Source organism: Talpa occidentalis, unplaced genomic scaffold (genome assembly GCF_014898055.3).
Source record: "Talpa occidentalis isolate TD23 unplaced genomic scaffold, MPIMG_talOcc4v2.1 talOcc4.5, whole genome shotgun sequence".
Classification (NCBI taxonomy): domain Eukaryota; kingdom Metazoa; phylum Chordata; class Mammalia; order Eulipotyphla; family Talpidae; genus Talpa; species Talpa occidentalis.
This window is the reverse complement of record NW_023604861.1, coordinates 97,655,953-97,676,736: the sequence shown is the minus strand read 5'-3', so window position 1 is coordinate 97,676,736 and position 20,784 is coordinate 97,655,953. Positions and strand designations below refer to the sequence as shown.

The 20,784-nt window shown below is 44.5% G+C and overlaps 1 long non-coding RNA gene across 1 annotated transcript; it reads right to left on the bottom strand.

Moving 5' to 3' along the window:
- Positions 1-895: 895 nt before the first annotated feature.
- On the bottom strand, positions 896-7,698 carry LOC129146910 (uncharacterized). The gene is made up of 4 exons (XR_008554274.1): positions 7,622-7,698; positions 5,771-5,905; positions 4,524-4,590; positions 896-1,030 (listed from the first exon to the last, which is right to left on the bottom strand). It is a non-coding gene; the product is annotated as an uncharacterized LOC129146910 (long non-coding RNA).
- Positions 7,699-20,784: the final 13,086 nt, after the last annotated feature.

Genomic DNA, 20,784 nt, shown 5'->3' with positions numbered 1-20,784 from the left:
ATGACATTTAAGAGACTGAGGGAGAGGTTTATTTCACATTCTCCAAAGTCCCAAAGTATCCCCTACTGGATCATCTTCTTTCCCAAAGTCCTGTCTGTTTTGAGACCTCATCCCTGATTCTTCTTCTGGAATCCCTACCCTCACCTAAGGAAATTGAGTCCCTTCACTCTTATATAGATTAGTTTTTCAGTCCCTCTGAAGTCTGGGTGCTCACCCTGGCTCACCCAAGTGAAATCCTCAAAACATCCATTTGAGAAAGTTGTCTGCCTTACAAACAGTCTCATAAAATCATCCTGGAAATTGGTTGAGAAAATTCCCTTTTATTACTAGTTTGTTGAGTGCTTTGTCATGAAAACATGTTGGATATTGTCAAATGTCTTTGTGGCTATTGAAATAATTAGGTTTTGTCCTTTATCCTATTAAAATGGCATACTACAATCACAATGGATTTTCATATGTTCAGCCAACACTGCATTCCTGGGATAAATCCTATATGGTGGAGATTACAACTAACACCTTAATTTACGACAACATAGTTTAGAGTAATACCAAGTCAACAGTACTTGATGCTTCAATAGTATGCAAAAACTTTGCTCTTATTTAGCTATTTTCCAGTCTCCCTCCTTTACACTGTTATTGTCATACAAAAGCATTTTATATAGTTCGTGTATCTCAATACAGATTTGTAATTTTGACTTTATGTAGACATCGCCAATCAAATGGGAAAGGAAAAAAAGAGTTCATATCAAAAAGTACGTTTATATTGTCTTTTATTATCTATGCAGTTACCTTTACTAATTTAGATGATGTCTAGTGTCTTCATTTCATCCTGAGGGACTCTATGCCATAATTCTAGTAGGGCAAATCTGTCAGTGACACATTCTTTCAGATTTTTTTTTAATTCCACTCTTGCCTTAATTTCTTCATTTTTAAATGAATATTTTGCTGGATGTAGAATTCTTAGTTGGTAGTTATTTTCATTTTAGCACTTTTTATATGTCATTCCGCTACCTTCTGGTTTCCACAGTTCCTGAGGAGAAATCAGTTATTAATCTTATTGAGAATGACTTGTGTGTGATAAGGTTCTTCTCTCTCAAGAATTTAAAGTTTTCAGGCCTCCCCAGTGGTGCAGCCGTTGAGCGCTGTGTTGCCAAGCTGCCCGCAGCCTCTGTAAGCGCCGGTTCGATCCCCAGCTGCTCCCCAGCCACCGGAGGAGGGTCCCACATGGCGCACAGACCTCTCCTGCCGCACCCACTGCTCCCCTCAGCAGTGTACTTCGGTCCTTCTGCCTGCTCTGCTCCCCGCTCTGGCTCTGGTGAATTCTCTCACCCTCCCGCGCTTCTGATTGTACCCAGTGCTTGTATAGATAAATAAGTAAATCTTTAAAAAAAAAAATTAAAAATAATAAAAAAAAGAATTTAAAGTTTTCATGATTCTCTTTTTGTCTTTTGATATTTTGATAATGATGTATCTAGGTGTGGATGTCTCTAGTGTATCATACTTGGAGTCCAGCTTCTTGGATGTGTAATTTAATGTTTTTCATAAAATTTGAGAGGTTTATAGGCATTCTTTCTTCAGCTTTTTTTTTTTTTTTTTTGGTTCCTTTCCTTTTTTCTACTTCCCTATTCTGTATATGTTGGTATGCTTTCGGGTGGCCCATAGTTTTCTGAGGCTTTTCATTATTTTTTCTTTCTGTTTCTCAATTTGGGATAATCTCAACTGACCTCTCTTCAAGTTTGCTGATTCTTTCTTCCACCCGATCACATCTACTTTTTTGCTATTCTAGTCAATTTTCCATTTCATTTATTGTATTTTTCAACTTCAGAATTTCCATTTGGTTCTTTTTACAATTTCTCCTTATTCTCTAGTAAATGATACATCATTCTTATACTTCCCTTCAGTTCCTTAGACTTGGTTTCCTTCAGCTCTTTGAACTAAATTTAGAGATTTTTCTAATAAGTCCTGTGTCTGGGTTTTCTTGGAGACAGTTTCCATTAGCTACTTTTTTCCCTTTGTACAAACCATACTTTCTTATTTATTTACATGTCTTATTTGTTTGTTGAAAACTAGATCTTTTAAATAACATGTGGCAATTCTGGAAATCAGACTCTTGCTTTCACTCCCCAGGTTTGTTGTTATTTGTTTAGTGATTTTTTTGATGCAATTTTGTAAAGTTTGCATACTTTATCTTGTGTAGCTACTAAAGACTCCACTTGATTAGTTTAATGGTCAACTAATGATTGGACAGAGATTTTCTTAAAGGTCTAGAACAAATAAGTCTGCTGGTCTTTGGTGAGGTGAGCATTTTGGGGCCCCTTTACCACTCAGACAAGCAGCCAACATCTCTCCTTTAGCCTCCAATTTGTGCAGAATCTTGGTGAAGCCAGAGTGACATCCTAAGACCTAATGGTTTCTGTCTACATATGCACACCACACAGGTCTGTGAAAAGCCTTACTTATTCATGCTCATGGACTTCTAGATTCCCCAGAATAGAATATGTTAGAGCTTTGCAAATCTCATAGGTATAGCATATTCCCCAGTTTTTACTTTAAGCTCCTTGGTTAGCTTATCTTTTGCTTTGTTATCCAATGCCTCAAACTTCTATAAAGTTAAACAATTGCCTCTAAATGTTTTTTAACAATGGACTAGAGGAAATGATTTTTCACACTGGGCAAACTCTAAATCAGATTAAATAAGGACAGACTTGCAAGTGGCATTTTTTCAGAGAAACACCAGACTGGTTTTCTCCATAATTGTAAGTTATTGATTCAAAGCTACCTTGGAACTGGAGAGAGGGTGATGGGCATAAGGCAAGCTAAAATGCCACAAACTCATTGTTCTTAGTGGCATTTTAAAATGTAATATTTCAAACATGTGAAAATGAACCTACTCAACAGTTGCCAACATTTGCCTAAGTTTCATATCGCCCTTATATCAATGTCACCACCTACTTTACTACATATATTATCTTGAAGCAAATTTCAACCCTTCAGTGATTTTGTTTGTAGAACATTCAGTGAATATCTCCAGGAGATAAGGGTTCTATTAGTTTTGTGATAGCTTTGTAAGAGTAATTACCACATAATAAACTGTATATAATTAAAGTGTATATTTGAGAAGGCTTGACAAATGTATACACCTCTAACACCATCATCACAATTAAGATGATGATCCTATACAAAACCTCCAAAAGTTTTCTTCTGTCCCTTTTTAGTTCCTTCCTCCAGCTCTCCAGCCCCCTCCTCCAATAGGCAATTACAGATCCACTTTCTGGCACTATAAATTAGATGCATTTTCTGGAATTTTATGTAATTGGAATCGTATAATGTATACTTTTTTGCCTGTCTTTTCTTATTCATGATATTTATTTTGCGGTTCCATTATGTTTTTATTTATAGCAATAGTTCCTTTTGTTTTATTGTTGAGTAGCATTCCATTTGTGTGGATACATCACAATTTGCTAACCCAGTCCTCTGCTGGATTCATTTGGGTTGTTTTTGACAATTTCAAATAAAGCTGTTATGAACATTTGGGTGCAAGTCTTTGTGTGAATGTATGTTTTCATTTTTTAGTAGGGTGTAAATAACCAGGGGTGGAATGGCTGAGTCATATGGTAGATATATTTTTAAAAAACTGATAATATCCTCTTCAGTGTGGTCATACTATTTTCCATTCCTACCAGCAGTTCCTGTTGTTTCACGTCCTTCGAACACTTGGTATGGTCAGTCTTTTTCATTTTATCCACTCTAGTGGGTGTTTAGTGGTATCTCATTGTGGTTGTAGTTTGCATTTCTCTAATGACTACGTATGGTGAGGTTCTTTTCATGTTCTTATTTGCTACCCCAATACATTCTTCGGTGAAACATCTGTTTAGATCTTTTGTCCATTTAAGCAATTGTGTTATTTGTCTTCTTGTAAATAACTTCTTTATAAATACAAGGCTGTAAGTCTTTGTATTATATATGTGTTTTGCAAATATTTTATCTCAGTCTGTGGCTTTCCTTTTCATTCTCCTAAGTGTTTTTTGAAGAGCAGACATTTGGTTTTTGTTTTGATGAGACCCAGTGAATAGATTATTTCTTTTATGATCTGTATTTATCTGTATTTGATTGGTGCCAAAGCCAAGGTCACTAACATTTTCTTCTGTTTTCATCTAGGAGTTAGCGCTTACATTTATGTCTATGATCTGTTTTGAATTAACTTTTTATATAGTGCAAAGTAAGAATTAGGTTTCTTTTACTTTTTTTTTTTTAATATGGCTGCTCATTTTTTCCTGCACCATTTATTGAAGATTATGCTTTCTACAGTGAATTTCCTTGGAGATTTGTCAAAAATAGATTTCTACATAAATAGTAATCTGGACTGCTTCTGGACTCCCAATTCTGCTTCATTGATCTATACATCTATCTTGATACCAGTCCCACTGCTTAAGATGGCTTTGTCATAAACAATAGCAAATTTAAGTAAATTATAAAGCCTTATAATAAAGTTTTGAAGAAAAATGCAATCATCTTGGCATTACCCAAAGTGCCTGTCCCTCATCCTGGAGGTCTTTTTGTCCCTTTAGGAAGCTGAGGTCCTTTCTTACCCTGAAGCAGAAGAGAAAGATGCAGTGAGTGTGGCCCAGATAACCTGGCAAGACCAGTTATGCTCATTCTTTAGAGGGAGAGGCTAGAGGTGATGAAAAGTGATCTATAAAAAGCACCAAGTAGGTAGGTATCATTGACTTTACACAAAGAATACTAGGAGAACAGCAAAATAGTGGCTTGTGCTAACCAGCTCACCTGCAGGTTCAGCCAAGGTTGTGTCCACAAGCTACAGAACACCCAAATGCTCCCCTTTTGATCTCTGTCGCTCTATTATAAAAATAGTTCCTGCCATGGTTTTAGGTGTTAGATGAAAGGACACATTCAAATTCTATTAAAGGAAAAATTTCAGCCTCTGGCAAGGGATTTCTCACAGGGTTCATATGAGAGGCTGTGACTGGTTGGTGGGGCAGGTATGCAGTGGGAATTGAGGACAGTGAGTCTGGAAACCATGATGATGGACTTCAGGAAGGCCTCTGGAGGACCCCAAGCACCCATAATCACAGGGCAAGCAGAAGAACCCCAAAAGATGGGAGGCCACAGTTAGCTCTATGGCCCAACTTCCTGTTGGAAAAACTAGACAGAGGGAGGATGCATCTGGGAAGACACTGGAACAATGTGTGGACCGACAGGTGGGCACTGCTTAGCTCAGCCAACACCTGAGAAATTCTGGCCGAAGGTCTGTTTGATTTCCAAGACCTAGGCCATTACTGCAGTGTTGGGGCAGAGCAGAGTGCTGCCCCATGCCACTGTGGAACCACCCCCATGCTTGGAGTCCCCAAGAGAGATCATCATGACCAAGAGGCCCAGCGCCAAGACTTGGGCTTGGCCTGAACAATTTCGGAGACGGAAGCAACAGGACAATCCTGTAGCACTTGGCGACTGCTAGAAGAAGGAACACATTGGGTCCAACTTCCTCAACCATCTCTGTCAACAATGGAATTTTCACAATTTTTTCAAAGATAGATTATGTTTTCTTGTTTTCTTTTAGCTAAAATTACCCTTCATAAAGTTTCATGTGAAGCTGTAAAGAGTTAATATTTCTTTACTTTGAGTGAAATTTACAAAAATAATGATTTAAATATATCCACCAAACTCACACTGCTAAGTAGGGACAGGCTTTGGGGTGTGCATTTGTATTTCAGGGGCTACCCTCTGCCAGGATGATCCCAAACCCCCATACCTTTAGGAACAACTGCTGCCTACTGTGCTGACTTTTGAAGATTCACAGCATGCATCAAAGGTTTCAAAGCCCAGGAAAGGAGGCTCAATCTCATTAGCCATGAGGGAAATGCATATCCAAACCACTTCACACCCACTAGGAAAACAATATAAAATAGAGGGTCAATAAGGAACATTGGTAAATGCTATAGAGAAATGAGAACGGTCAGTTACATTGCTGGTGGGAATGTAGAACAGTGCAGCAACTTTGGAAAACAGCTTTGTAGTTCCTCAAAGTTAAATGCAGAATTGAAAACATGTTCACACAAAACATGTTAATAAATGTTTATAGCAGCATTATTCAGAGTAGTCAAAGAGTAGAAACAATTCAAACATCCATCCACTGATGAACAGGTAAACAAAATGAGGCATGTTCCTTTAACAGAATCCTACTGCTCAGTAAGAAGGATTGATGTACTGACACATGCTACACGTGCATGAAAGCTGGCTATAACCCAGAAGGTCACGTATGGTATGATTTCACTTATGTGGCAGATAGTGAGAATAAGCAAACCTATATAGACAGAAAGTAGATTTGTGTTTGCCTAAGTTGGGGGAAGGGTATGTATGTATGGGGAGTCATCACCAATGGCCACAGGGTTTCTTTTTGGAGTGATGAAAATGTTCTGCAGTAACAACTTAGAGATGACCGCACAACTCTGCAAATATACCAAAAGCTAATGAACTGGTCAACTTCCTGACATAGAAATGCTATTCCAACAAAGCTTTTTAAAAAAAGAAGAAAAAGAAGAAGAGGGAAATCCTGTGCTAAAGAAGCCAGACTAATCTGATCCTGAATTCATCTGACCACCAAAATGTTTTCTCTTTTTCTTTCTACATTGACACCTTGAGAAATTGGCATCCTGAAGAATTTGCTTTAGGAAAAATTGCTTTGAGAAAACAGGAATTTGGAAAAAGGATCTTTGCTTCTGTGAACACATCTTTGGCACATCATTTTCTAAAAATCTTAGGATGCCTGCTGCCATCCACAGTGTAGTGCGTGTAGTAAGCCCTAGGGCTTACCATAAAAATCCAAGTGGGACTGTACATCACTAATGAGTAAATTCAAGTGTTCAGCAAAGTTGAGAATATTTATTCACAGCCTCCAAGTGCCAAGGACAGTCCTGGATGCAAGGGATATAAGAGGAAGGCAGATGTGTTCCTGCCAGAAGCTTCCTATCCAGTAGCTGCAGGAGCCACAGGTGGACATTCTTCTCTCTGGGGGTTGGCGGAGGGCACAAAGTAAGTTCTAAGTCATCCCTAGGCTACATTTTTCATACAGCCAAAACTTTTGAGAACTTGAGTGGAGGTGCCACATTTGAAACCCACTCCCTTGCTGTTGAAAATTCCACACAGCCAGTGTTTTCCCCAGCACTGGGAAATGTGCTTTCTCTTTGGCCTGACACCAGTCTTGAATACTATTTAGGATTTTGTTGCTCTTAGTCAAGTTTGCTGTTGCAAAGCTAGGCGCTCCCGGCCTGAGCAGTGAGCAGGAGGGCAAGGTGCAGACTAACTGAGGGTGGCACTCTGCATGAATTCACTCCTATTCTCAGTCTACTCCTGGGTAAAACTAGAATGGCACACAGAATTCTGGCACTGTCCAAAAAAATTTTCCTCTTCATTAAAAAAAAAAAATTTGCTTTGCTTAAGAGACGGTATGAACTTGCAAAGTGACTCCCCTATGCTGGAGGCTCAGGAGAAGGGACCAACACTGGGTTTTGAAGAAAGAAAGAAGCCCTGTGAACAAAAGGACCCTCAGCCATGGGAAGGCCACCCAAGGCAGGCAAAATGGAGAACAGAGAAACATGCTCACCTCGGGTGTCTCAGGACAGCCCAGTGGAAATGCAGGAAAGGTACCTGAGAAAAACACCAAGGGGAGGGCTTTGAAAGGGATCAGACAACCCTGCTGAGGGCACTCTGTGCAGGCAGCCTCTCTGATTTAAAAGTAACCGGAAGTTTCCCCAGGGAGAGCTAGTGAAGGGTAAGGTTACCAGCCTCCTGCCTCCCCACCCCAGAGAATACTTGGGAAACCGGTCTTGCTGGCTTCTGTGAGGTCAGAGGGCAGCCTTCCCAGCAGGCTGCCTGGCTCCTGAGGCTGTTGGGGCCGTCCCATCCCAGGGAAACCTGGGCAGGAAGTTTGAGCAGAGACCTGCTCTTGCGTCCCTCCCAATCAATGTGCCATTCCAACCACCCAAATGAATCTGAACCCAGAAGAAACACAAGGTCAGCCAAGCACTCCCTCGGGGCCTTGCAGCGCACACACCTCGGGGCTCAAGCAGCAGTACCTGGTTTCTCACTTGCTGCAACACTTGAAGCTACTGAATTTACATGGAATGAAAGCCCACATTCAGAACTCAGAGCCTGTGTCGCAGATAGGAAACCTGTCCCATCAGATGTTTTTGTTTGACTTTTCTTCTGCCTATGGGCCTTAAAATTTGCCAAGAAAGGTTACAGGGGCTGAGATTTTTGTTTGGAGATGAGAAAGCTCAAGAATGACTTAACTGCATTCTTCAAACACACAGGGGCACTTGTTAGAGGGAGGGCACAGGGAATGGCAGGCTCTTCCCTCTTCAACTGCAAGAAGAGCAGGCTGGAATCCTACAGGGGGCTCTGAGTTCACCTTCAGAGCTCCTTGCCATGAGATCTTAGGACTGCCTACCTTGGAGGGGAAGCCTGGAAGTTTAGAACTTGACATTATTTGAGGGAGGAAGTCCCACATCTGTTTTACAGGAGCCAGTTGGTTCTGCCTGGTGACTGGTGACCAGGACACTGAGTCTGCAGCCTCCCTGCTCCCCTGCCTGTGCCTCTGACCAAGAGCGAGTCCCCTTTCCTCATCTGTGTGGCTGCCAGGGAAGAAAGTCCTCATTTATGGTGTTTTGCTTATGAAGGCCCCAGGCAGAGCTGGGGCTGAGCTGAACTGCTCTGAATGAGGCTGTGAGGATGGGCAGTCCAAGAGTAGGAGAGGCTGGTCCTGGCAGAAGGGATCAGACATAAAATTCCTGGTGGTCTGTGGAGAAAGGACTTTGAATGATGAAAGTGCCTAGTAGGGATTGCTGGCAGTGACAGGAAGCCCTTTGCTCCACACACAAACTCCTCGTACACTGCCAATAGCTAGTACTCCTTGGCATGATGAGGTTCCAGATCTTCCCTTGGGAGTGGGTTTTGGGTGTGGATAGAAGTAGAGGGAAGAGTTTTGTGAAGGGCAGTTCCCTCCCTTAACCGCTGCCACCACTGTGGCCATCTGTACAGGGCTAGTATCGACGGAACCAGCCAGGTAGTCGCTGGGCACCCTCAGGATAGCTCAGGCATCCAGATCTGGTCAGACATCAGCCACTGGCCTCCGACAGGCAAATGAAGAACAAGGATTCTGTTGGCCCTGACTGGGATCGGAAGCCAACCTGCAGCCTGGCATGTGGTAGGAAGGGACTTAGGACGAAAAGCGAAACCCGGACCTCTCTGATGTTAGGTGGGGTTGAGAGTACATTGAGAAAAGACCATTTAAGGTAGAATGTGCAGCCCCAGCTGAGCTCCAGAAAGAGGGATTCTAGATGCCGTGAACCTTTTACACTCTGTACCTGCAACTGCTAGCCAGGACCAGAACAGAGTCCTCAAACACTGGGGTATTGTGATGTAACAAGGACATGTTTAGTTTTCATTCTCTGTTCCTATCAGAGCTTCTGAAACCCCTGGAGTTTCCTGAAGGGTGGGGGTAGAGGAGTGTTTCTTGTTACTCATAATAAAGCACTTTCAACCATACCTGAATCTGTGCTAATGAGGTGACTCACGGTGAGGCCTCTAGGTAGTTTTAGCATGGGGGCTGGTTGCCAGAGGAATCAGCCATGTGTTCAGAGAGTTGGATATTTCAAGTCCACCCTGTAACTTCCAGGGAGGAGAGGGGACTGAAGGACTGAATTAATCATCAACAGCCTAAGATTAAATTCATGATGTCTATATAATGGAACCACCATAAAAACAAAAGAATCTGGAGACCATCTGGGTTGGTGAAGGCATCAACATGCCAGAGGGTGGCAAGCCCCAAACTATCCTCACTACCCTTTAAACCTTACCTACGTCCCTCTAAGCTGGCTGTGCATTTGTATCTTTTATACTGTATTTTGTAATACACCAGTAGCAGTAAATTGTTTCACTGGGCTTTGTGAGTTATTGTAGCAAATTACTGAGCTTGAAGAATGGATCATGGGAACCTCTGATTGTATTCAAATCAGACAGAAGTATGAGTAACTGATGATCTAAAGTGGGGGGAATTTTGTGTAACTGAAACTTCAACTGTGCCAGCCACACTAACTCTGGGTAGTTATTGTTGTCAATCTTGGTTAAAGTTGCAGGACATCTAGTAGGTGCCTGCAGAGAAATGGAGAATTGCTTGGTATGGAGAACCCAAGTGTCAGAGAATTGTGAGCCAAGAAACTTCTTCATTTGTGGTTCATTCTGTGGCACCCTCTCAACTCATCTGCTCCATTTGTTCTGAGAACCAGTGATCCAGTCTCAAAAGTTGCCCCACATCTTTAGTTCCTATGAAGATTCTGTCCCTCCTTCAAAATGCAACTAAATTGCCCTCTGTGCCCACCCCATGAAGTTGTCCAGTTGCAGGAATGAATCTCAGTTCAGTTCCACAGGTATGATCACATTAGGGGCTGATGGCTTTTTATTTGTCTTGTCTTCCCCAATGGAAGTCCCTTAAGGAGGGTACAAAGCTTCATTACTGTTCATTGCAGGAAGACAGAGAGATGTCCCCATGCCCAGCCCCTGCTTGGAGCTCACAGTCCATGGGGCATCCGGATGAGTAGCCAGGGTCAACCCACTGTGGTTGGGTAATATTACTGGAGGCTGCCAGGTTTGGTGGGAGCCTCAACCTGACATTTTAGCATATATTTTTCCAATGTGTGCATTTATCTCACCATCTTCCCCCATGATTTCTGGGAGATTTCTTGTTGCCAGTTCCTCCAATTTCACAAATTCATCAATTTGACCCTCTGACTTTTAGATCTTTGTGGAAGGAACATCTTTCATTCCAGCTTTCCTTCTTTGGAGGGAAGCCCAAAGACAAATCCCCTGACCCATCTCCCGCTTCTTCCATTTGACATTTCCTGGGTGCTGAGGTCAGGCTGCAGCCTCCCTTCCAATGCTTTACCCAGTCACACGTGCCAACTCATTCAACCACGGACAAATGAGAATAATGAGCAAAATGTTCCAAACAGGTGGCGCCTACGTTCTGGACCCACTCTTCCCTCTTGTCCTGCTTCCATTAGCCCCTCCATCCCTGCAATGCCAACACCTACACAGGCTCCCCTTCTGAACAGGTAAAAGGACTTTTGTGTTTTGAGAGGTGTGGAGGAAGACAGCAAAGAACAAACATTTGAGTCATAATCCCTGCCCGCGGCAACAGAAGACCACAGATGTGGTTTCTCTTTAAAGGTTCATATGCTAGACCAGTACTTCCTCGGGCTTTTCTGTCTTAAAGTCTTTCTGGAAAGCCCATTAGTGTGTGATCCTTGAGGTTTTTGTAGAGGTCAGATTTTCCCATCCAAGGCCCTCCAGACCCTGGCCTTTCATTTGGCAATCTCTTCCAAGGTCTCTACTCCTTGTCTTTGAGGAGACCATGCCCTGATCTGCAACTTGGTTTCTTCCAGGGATTTGTGACTGATTCCAGGGTCTTTTTGCTCTGAGCTTGCTTGAAACCTCAGAGGTTGTAATAAGTCACATGGCAAAGGTCTTCTACTGCAATACTGCTGACTCAACACATTCATGGTGGAATTGTGGAATTGTGATGTGCAGGGATTTATTGGAGGTAGCTGGGAAATAAGGTCTCTATTCTCAAAAAAGTGTTTGGTTTAGAGCTCCTCAGAGGAACAAGAGAAGAAAAAGAGGGAAAGAAGTACAAAGTGATACCACTTTGGCCAGATGCTGCCATCTATGTCTTATACCCCAATCACACCTCCCAGTACAGGTGTGCTGCCCTTAGCCCATGGGGTAAGACACATGTAGGTTTCTAGACTGTGGGGCTTCAATGCTCTAATTATGGTTTTCTTTTTTTTCCAAATATAGACGTTTAACTAGAATACTTTTATTTCTTTGTTTGAAATTGGTCTCTTCTAGCAAGTCTCATTGCTCACTCAAGTCCTGGGTGATGACTTCTCTAGTGCTTTCCATTCTGCTCACTGCCTTTAAGGATGGAGATGTTCTGGGAATCAACTCCTCCAGAAATGCTGTTCCCTCCTACCCACCTTTGGCTGGTTGTCTGGTAAGCTTGCTCCACTGGACCCTGCCCCATTGGAAGGCATGGAGCACAGAGGCCAGACAGCCTGGACTCCCTCACCCCCTGCTAGCAAATGCAGCCTTGGCTTATTTGAGGCCCTCCTCATTCAGTTTCTCCTGGTTGCTGGACACGGGCCATGGTACTGCTCTGTGCTCTGTTATCGGGACATCTCAACCCCTTTGACTCACTTCATCCAGTGCTATGGCACTCTGTGTGGGCTGCATTTGCCAGGTCCAGTCCCCCCAAATTGCCTGGGAATCTCACCTGAGTGGAAGGGCTCAATATGTAAAATATTCTTGGCTTAGAATTTGGGGAGGTTGGAGAGGGTTTGTTGGCAGTGACATATATCAGGCATTCAAAGGGAAATTTTGGGTATTTATTATCCACTGCTAAATGGAAAAGTTATCCACTGCTAAACCTTCAAACCAGTGTGCAAAGAAGATCATATTTATTATGTCTGTACATCTGCATATAAACATTATATATATTTGTGTGTGTATATGGGTGTATTTATGCATGTGTATATATTATGTGTATGCATAGATTTGCACACCATTCAGATACATAAACAGAAAAATGACTGGAAAATAATTAACAAAGGGTATGTAACAGGGTGGTCCCCAGGAAAGGGGGAGGTTCCCTGCCCCACCCAAGGGAGGGTGGAGCTGAGCAGGAAGAGGAGAAGCTGCAGAAGAGACTAAGGAAGGAAGCAGGATGGAGCCAGGAGACCTGGAGGAGGCGCATGGAGCCTAGAGACATGCGAAGAATCTGCGCTTGTCTTTTGGTCGTGGACTGGGTGACACAGATGTGGGTGAGACCCTTGGGGAGGTGACAATGGCAGCTTTTATCTTGATGTTGATTTTGCTCTTTTCCTTCCGGGCTTGTCTGGTTGTTTCTGACCCTTTTCTTTGGGTCCCCACTGGAAGGTGCTTTAGACTTGTGGCAGGCTTTGGGGCCTTTCTCTGGGCCAATCCCATTTGGATGGAGTTTTACCCACGAGGGGACGGGTAACTTTGGGTGCTTCATTTAGAAACTAGACTCTTTGCCTTACCTGTATTGTTTCCTAGTTTTATTAAAGTTCCTTCCCATTAAAGTCTCATATGTTTTGTGTTGATGCAGCGGATGGCAGAACCCATTTAGAATAGGCAGGTTTGCGGGGTTTGGGCTGCCCCTCTCCCTGGCGCCAAATCTGTTATAGGACAGGTCTCCTGGCTCCATCCTGCTTCCTTCCTCAGTCTCTTCTGCAACTTCTCCTCTTCCTGCTCAGCTCCACCCTCCCTTGGGTGGGGCAGGGAACCTCCCCCTTTCCTGGGGACCACCCTGTTACAGGTAAATGTAAATGTCACTGGTTAGATTATAAATGACTAATTTTTCTTTTTATTTGGCTATATTTTCTCACTTTTCTAAAAGAATATATTTTATATAACAAAAAGTAGTGAGAGGTGAATAAAATAAATTATTTTCTTAAGCATCTCATAAAAAACAAACATTGTTTTTGCAAATGTAATTTTGTATGTGGCTCCAAGGCTGGGGGTATGAGGTAGGAGGCTGGTTTTGATCAATACCTGGGAAGGTGTCTGTGAGCCAGAATTCCCATTCATACCCTGCTGCTCTAACCCTCACTTTCCTCTAGAAATGGGTGAGTTCAGCTAAAATCTCAGGGATGGCAAATCAGAGCTGGTTTATGAATTGCTTTTGCTCCAGCTTCCTAGGAAAAGAATGTTGTAATTGATTAGTGATGTCTGCTCCTGACAGCATTTGGCAAAGGGCACCACAAACCCCCCAGTCAGCAGACAGTTGCAGTCCTGCCCCCCTGGGCTTCCCTGATCCTCCTTTAATGCCTTGAATACAGCTGTCACTGTGTTTAACAATTACACAGTGGGAGTTGTGTCTCATTTATTTTTTAATCACTAATATCAGTCTGGCTCACATAGGCCTTCAGGAATAAATGAATGATGGATGGATTACTTTGTACTTTGAAAGCAATGACCAAATGTGAATTACTCAATATAGGTGTGCAGCTTTCCAAGATACTTGAGGTCATTGTTTGCATTAGTATACCATTTAGAGCATACTAGGTTATAAAATTCTAGACTGGCGATCTGGGTTTAATCCCATGGTTGTGCTTACTAATTAGCCCTTAGGTGTGTGCATTTGGGCTCATTAATGGGAACATATCATTTTGTCATGGAGCATGGGCATTAGGGCACACAGAGAAACTTCTAGGCCTCTGCTTTCCCCCTTGGAGATGGGGAAGAGTAGTAACAACACTCTGATGGGTGAGGATTAAATGAGCAAAATATGTGTGAAATGTTCAGCCCAACCCAGGACAGGACAATGTGTGTTAATATTAATATTCGTATTAACAGCAATGGCCCGGAGCCAATCACTTAACCTCTGTGAGCTTCCATTTCCTCATCTGCAAAATAGGGATATAAAAATAGCTGCTACACATGATTGCTGTGGGGTCAGAAGGAAAATCTTCACATGCTGTAAATGATTACACTTGCAGTCACAACCTATTCAAATCCTCTCTGTGCTATATACCTGGCTCAGTTAGACACTTACTGTCTCCCAAAACTGAGATTTTTTGTGCGTTTGCACCCCAATCCTATGTTTATTTTTAAAAGTGGTGTCCAGAAAATTGCATCTGAGAGTGTCGTTCCCTCTCATTTCCAGCCCCCCAGAGTTGTCTTCCTTCTCATGAGCTACATAATCCGTGTGGCTAACGGAGAATGCAGGAGCACAAGACGGAAGAATTTGAGGAAAGAGCCACCTGTCATCCAAACAGTATTTTGTGTGGATAGAAAAAGGAGGCCTTTCCCTGGGATGGACATGGCAGGGAGCATGGATGTGGGTGCAGCTGGATCTCTCTCCCAGTGCCCCCACCAGCTCCCTCCTGGAAGCAGCAGCCCTCTGAGCTCTCTATCATCATTCTGCTACAAACCCAAATGCCTACAGGCCAGGGAGGGGTGCAAACAGACATGAGAGAAACCGCCTGGTGAGAGGCCGTTAAGAGAGAGGCTAGAGGAACCAGTCCAGCCTCACAGGAACTGTCGTGGCCAGTCCAACTAAAGCTGCCAGCTCCGGAAAAGCCAGGCTTTTCCATTTTCAAGAGACTTTGAAATCTAGATATCTTTATGAAGTTTTCCTGGTTTTGAAAAATCAGTGTGCCAGTCAGAAAAACACATCTGTGCTGGGAAGCTGTGTGGGGCTGAGCTTACCCCTGCTCTGGGCCTGGCTGATCACAGTTGTAACCCTAACACCACGGTGGGGGGTGGGGGGGGGAGAGCTTCCCACCTCCCTCTAGCGCTTTTCCTTGCTGCTTTGGGACCAAACCCCACAGCCTGACACCTGAATGTCTCCCTACCCCAGCTCACGGAATCCCCTCCTGCAATCATGCCCACCCATTCAAAAATGGTTGCCACACTAAACCTACATCCTGCAGCCCCTCCTCCTTGCCGATGTCCTCAACACCAACCCCACACTCATTGGCTCCACCCCCCCACCCCCGACTGCAGGCTTCTCAAAGCCAACAAACAGCCAGGTCTCCTATCTGCTACGAAAGTGACTTTTCTAGGAGCAAATCCAAGCTGCTCTGCACGCTGTCTATGAGTCTCCTCCACCTCACAAGGCAGGTCTCAGAGTCACCACCCAAAGAGCAAATCTAGCAGTCTTGCTTCAGTGCTTTTGCTTTTGCAGAGCTCACTGATTCCCATCTCATGTCAACCAACCCTTCACACGTAACACAAGTCTCAGCTCTTCAATGAATCTCCTGGAAAGACCTAGCAGTTCTTTGCCCAGGTCCCTGCTGTCCTGATGAGGGTTTGATTCAGGGATTCTTACACCAGTAGTCCTGACCTGGCGGGTCTTTAACCTTTCCTACCCGATGTTGCTGGGCACTGGAAACGCATTTGCAGCATCTAAAGTACTTTGTGTACTATTTGTCCTGCACACAGTAGGTGATCACTGAGGGCTTGCGGAGAAACTAGGAAATTCAGACCCTTTTTGAAAAAAGGAATGCCTTCTGCCATTTTTCCTTTCAAATCTCCAGAGAACGTAAAGCAGCACCTGTGTTTCCTTAATTCAGAGAGCACCAGTTCTCTCCATCTGGCTCTGTATCCTGTGCCCTACAATGCTTTGTTTCCATAGGAGCTGTCCCGGGTATGCTGCCGGAACCAAGGAACGCCCCTCCGGGGTGAGTGTGGCCTTGTATTTTGCTGTTGTTTTTGTGTGCACAAGTTCCTGCTTAAGAAAGATCTTTCCAAAAGCAACTCAGCCCACGTGCCAAGGCCGTCCTGGGCACACCCACCTGGCTCACACACCTGTCAGACCAGTGCTGGCAGCCCAATGCTGAGGGGAACGCCTGCGAGAGCCGACACCAACTTCCTGGAGGAGGCCAGTGGGTAAGTGAAGTCCCCCGAGCAGTTCCACGCGAAGGGTCATGGGTTGGGACCCTAAAATTTTTCCCTCACTTCTCCACTTTTTTCCCTTTCCCGTGATCAGCTGGAGAGTGATGAAAGTGGCTGTCAGCTCTCAGTGGCCCTCATCAGACCAGACAGCTGCCCAATGGCTGCCCTGCAAATGATTTGTGTGTTAGTGTTTAAAAGATGTTACATCATCAGTTAAATCTGGAGAACATTAAAGCTCGTCAGGTTTCTTTACTGCAGGACTTCTCAGTGCCTTCTATGTTCCCTAAGAGGAGAGCCGTTTACACAGCACTTCTCAGCCTTTGGAGCACATGGAATGTTTGTTCAGGGAGAATCTTGAGGGTGTGCCCTGCTAGAATGCACCCCAGGAGAGACGGCTCTGCCGGAAAAGCAGCCAGCACCCAGACCTGGGCTGCTCGCTGGCGATGCTGGTTCCTCAGGCAACCAGGCGCCCCTCCCGCTCCAGCCACACCAGCTTCAGTTTGATTGTGTTCCCATATGCGTCCTGTCTGGCCTAATACAACTCTGGCCACCGACTTCCGGAATTCTAAGGCCTAAAAGGCCCGCGTGTCCTGAGATCACCTCTTCTAGCTGGCAGTCATCTCTGTGCATTCCGGAACGAAAAGGACAAAGCCCGTAGCCAGGCTGGCATGGCTGACCACATGTGGGCAGGGACCGTGCTATGTTCTTTGTCTGCCCCATGCTCCTGGCATAGCCAGGGGACCTCAGGGTTCTAGGAATCCGGTGGCTCTGGGTTCACAACAACAGACATTTAAAGCTGAACAAAACATGGTTTTCTCAGTGGCTCCCAGGAGTCTGACATAGGGGGAACTTAAGCTGCCACCCCATGATTTTTAACTACTATTTTCTTTGATTCTAAGATGTCATCAATTGTAAGACACACTATTGTTTTAAGAACAGCGTTTTTTGTTGTTGGTGGTGGTGGTGGAGCGGGAGGGGGGAGAAAGAATAAAGAAACATCACATGGAGCTTACCAACTAATTGTAAGACATATCCTGATTCTGGAATAATTAAAATTTGAACAATTGTGTGCCTTGGAATTGAGGAAATACACCATTTCTACAGGTCAGGGTTGGCTTCCTTTCCATTACTCCTGAGGAAACTGAGATGCAGACTCCAGGGAGAGGGCAGGAGACTGGGGTGTTGGGCAGGTGTTTGATGTCAATAAATAGTCGCTGAACCTCCAGGCAGACACTGCACTCAGAGAGAGGGTTGTGGGGTGAAACACACCCAAGCGTTAGCCTCTAGCATGTGGTTGTTTAATCCTGCTGGGAGGTGATAATGTCTCCTACAACTTCCAGAAGGGAAGGTGGTGGCGTGCACCTGGGTTTTGTAACTCCTTTGTAACTCTGTCTAAGTGTATATGAAGCCATCTCTATAAACACAGTGCTGCTCTTTTTTTCCCTGAAATGACATAGAAATCACTCCACATCATAAATATCAAATAATAATGGGCATTTATAATGAGTGTGTTGCAGTAACCCTGGAAATGACTCCTCACTGATTCCATATCATAGCACCACTCAGCTCTTCTTCCTCCAGGGAATCCCATCCCCTACCACATTGCCCCAGTTCTCACAAGCTCTGTCCCACTACACAAAGGGGTACAGGTGCTTGAGCACCTCCCAGGGGCCCTGGGCAATAGGACTACAATGGAGGAATGCCCCAGGGCAGGAGAAGCCCTGGGTAGTGACCAGTTGCCTGGGTGAACCCCCACTCGGTGGGAGTCTTCTCAGAGGTGATGATGTGTGAACTGATTTGCAGACAACAGGTGCCCAGAGATTTTAGACAGAAGAACCAGGACTGGAGGACTTGGGGAGCAATGAAGTTTGCTGCTGGGACATGCAGGCTGCTGGGGTGTGCTGAGAGATGAGGCCGGGAAGGACTGGAACAAAGCTGTGAAGGGAATTGGGCTTTGTCCTGTTGATCTGCATCACTTTCTTGCTGAGTGATTTTTACATTTAATTTCAACAAATCACCCCAAGATTCTCTAAATGCTGCCATGGATGACTAAATGTTCTAGCAGGGCTGCAAATACTCTTATAACTTCATGGGTGATACCCCCCTGGAACAGGGCTCCTGCATAGACTGTCGTCCCTGGCACATGCCTGGCTGCTCCTGTTGCTGGAACATTCTCCCCCAGGTATATGCCTGGCTCCCGCTCACTGTATCTGTGTCTGAGTCAGTTTCCTTGCTGCACCTCTTAATATGAAACATGCCCATCGTTCTGTCTCCCCTTATGTCTGTTTTTCTGCAGAGCACTCGTCTTGCATTTGTTTGTTTTGCATCTGTCTCCCCAAGATGTGAGCTCTGTCTTGGTTCCATGCTCAGAACCAGGACTTACGCTTAGCACATGCTTGGTGTTTATTGTTGATGATCAAGGACACCATTTTCCAAGTTCTTCCACATTTGTTATTTTGTTAGATGATCAATGTTTTTCTGATTTATAGGTGAGCAAATCATCTAAATGAGGCTAAAGAAATTATGTTCCTATATTAGGGTTAGGAAAGGGCAGGGGGTGCAGAACTCCACACATGCCCTACCACGGCATTGCTATTTAGGATGACATACTCTTGACACCCATTGGCATTCGCCCAAGCCTCTAACCCCATGTGACCTCACAACTCCAGCTCAGGATTTAGGAGGCACCAGCTCCAGCAGGCAAGCCAGTCACCTCTCAGCTGGGACTGGGGTTGGCCTAGTTGGATTCTGTCACTTATAAACAGGGCCAAAATATGAGGTCTGAGGAGCAGGTCTTGAAGTGTGGGGTGGAGACTGGAAAACCAAAATGACTTTCCATGGTAGAGGCTAATTCTATCCACCCAGAGCTAGCAAATGCTTCAAAGATTTCTCAGGCCAGGAGGAAGTGGCCAGGTGATTCATGCCTGAAAAGGGTCACAGGAGCCAGGAATCAAGCAAGAAGGCATAAGGAAATAACAGGATTGAAACTGGCCCTCTGTTTATACTACTCTCCCCTTCCAAATTCCAGGCATGTTGGGCAGCCACATGACCAGGACCAGAACCCAGACATGGCCGGCCATGGCCAGCACCCCGTGCACCTGCTCATTCCCAGGCTAGCCCTCCCTGGCACAGCTCTTCTCCAGACCAGAAGTTCCCAGCCCCTGGGACTCCCCTCTGTGAGCCTCCACAAACGTGTGCTCACACTACCATCAGGATTCCATGAGCCAATGGGTGTCAACAGTATGTCAGCCAGCTGGCCAGGCTGAGAGTCTTTTAGAAAGTCGTCCTGTCACAGAAGTGGGAGTATCTATTGCTAACGGAACACCTAGATGTAACACTCAAGCTCCGAGTGACTCTCAATCAAAGACCTTTGGAAATTGAGACTCCTCAAAGTCAAGCAACTCTACAAAGTCACTTACCCAGTGATAGAATGGGGTGGAGGGGTGCTGAGAAGTTTACCTCCATACCTTCTCTTAATCATCACATTGGATTCTCCGTGGATCCCAGGGCAAATTTACTACCCCAGTTCTCACAGACCTAGACAAACACCCAGCCTGGTTTATGGTAGGCACTTAACAGTATTTTTCACAAAGGCCTTCCACTGTCCACTTTTAAGCATATGGTTCAGATGAGCTCCCTAGGACCAACCATTCCTCTACCCTAAACAGTTCTATAGAGAGGCCCAGGCAAAAGAGGTGCCAGAGGTCTTTGAACGTTGCTTCCCCCTCCACATGGTCATTTGAAAAATGCCCAATAAAATGGGAATGTGCTTGAAATGATGAAAATAAACACCAGCTCCACCACCAGGACTCAGAGAGAAGAAGAGATGTTCATATTAGGTCTCTCTTCTTTCTCCTCCTTTGATTTCAGAGAAACAACCAGGGATTCTGGGGTAGGCTTCCTCTAAGATGGCTCCCGATGATCCACTCAACTCATATCTATGCCCTTAGTGAACCAAGTGACTTGCTTCTAAAGATTCAAATAGGGTAGAAGTGATGAGATGTCACCATGATACTAGGTTATAAAAAATACTGTGGTTTCCTTCTCGGGAGGTCTCCCTTGTCCTCTTGGATCCTATGGTTACAATGCCATGAGGCAACAGTGGGGCTGCCCAGCAGGTAAGGAGGGAGGCATGGTGGCCACCACATGCAGAAAACGTGAGACAAAACATGTTTGTTATTTTAAGATGCCACGCTTCGGAGTAAAACACACAGCAAAAGATAAGTTTTATGGGTGAGATTGAAGAACAGGTGATTCTTTTAACATGAGAAAGGTGCATATGTCATG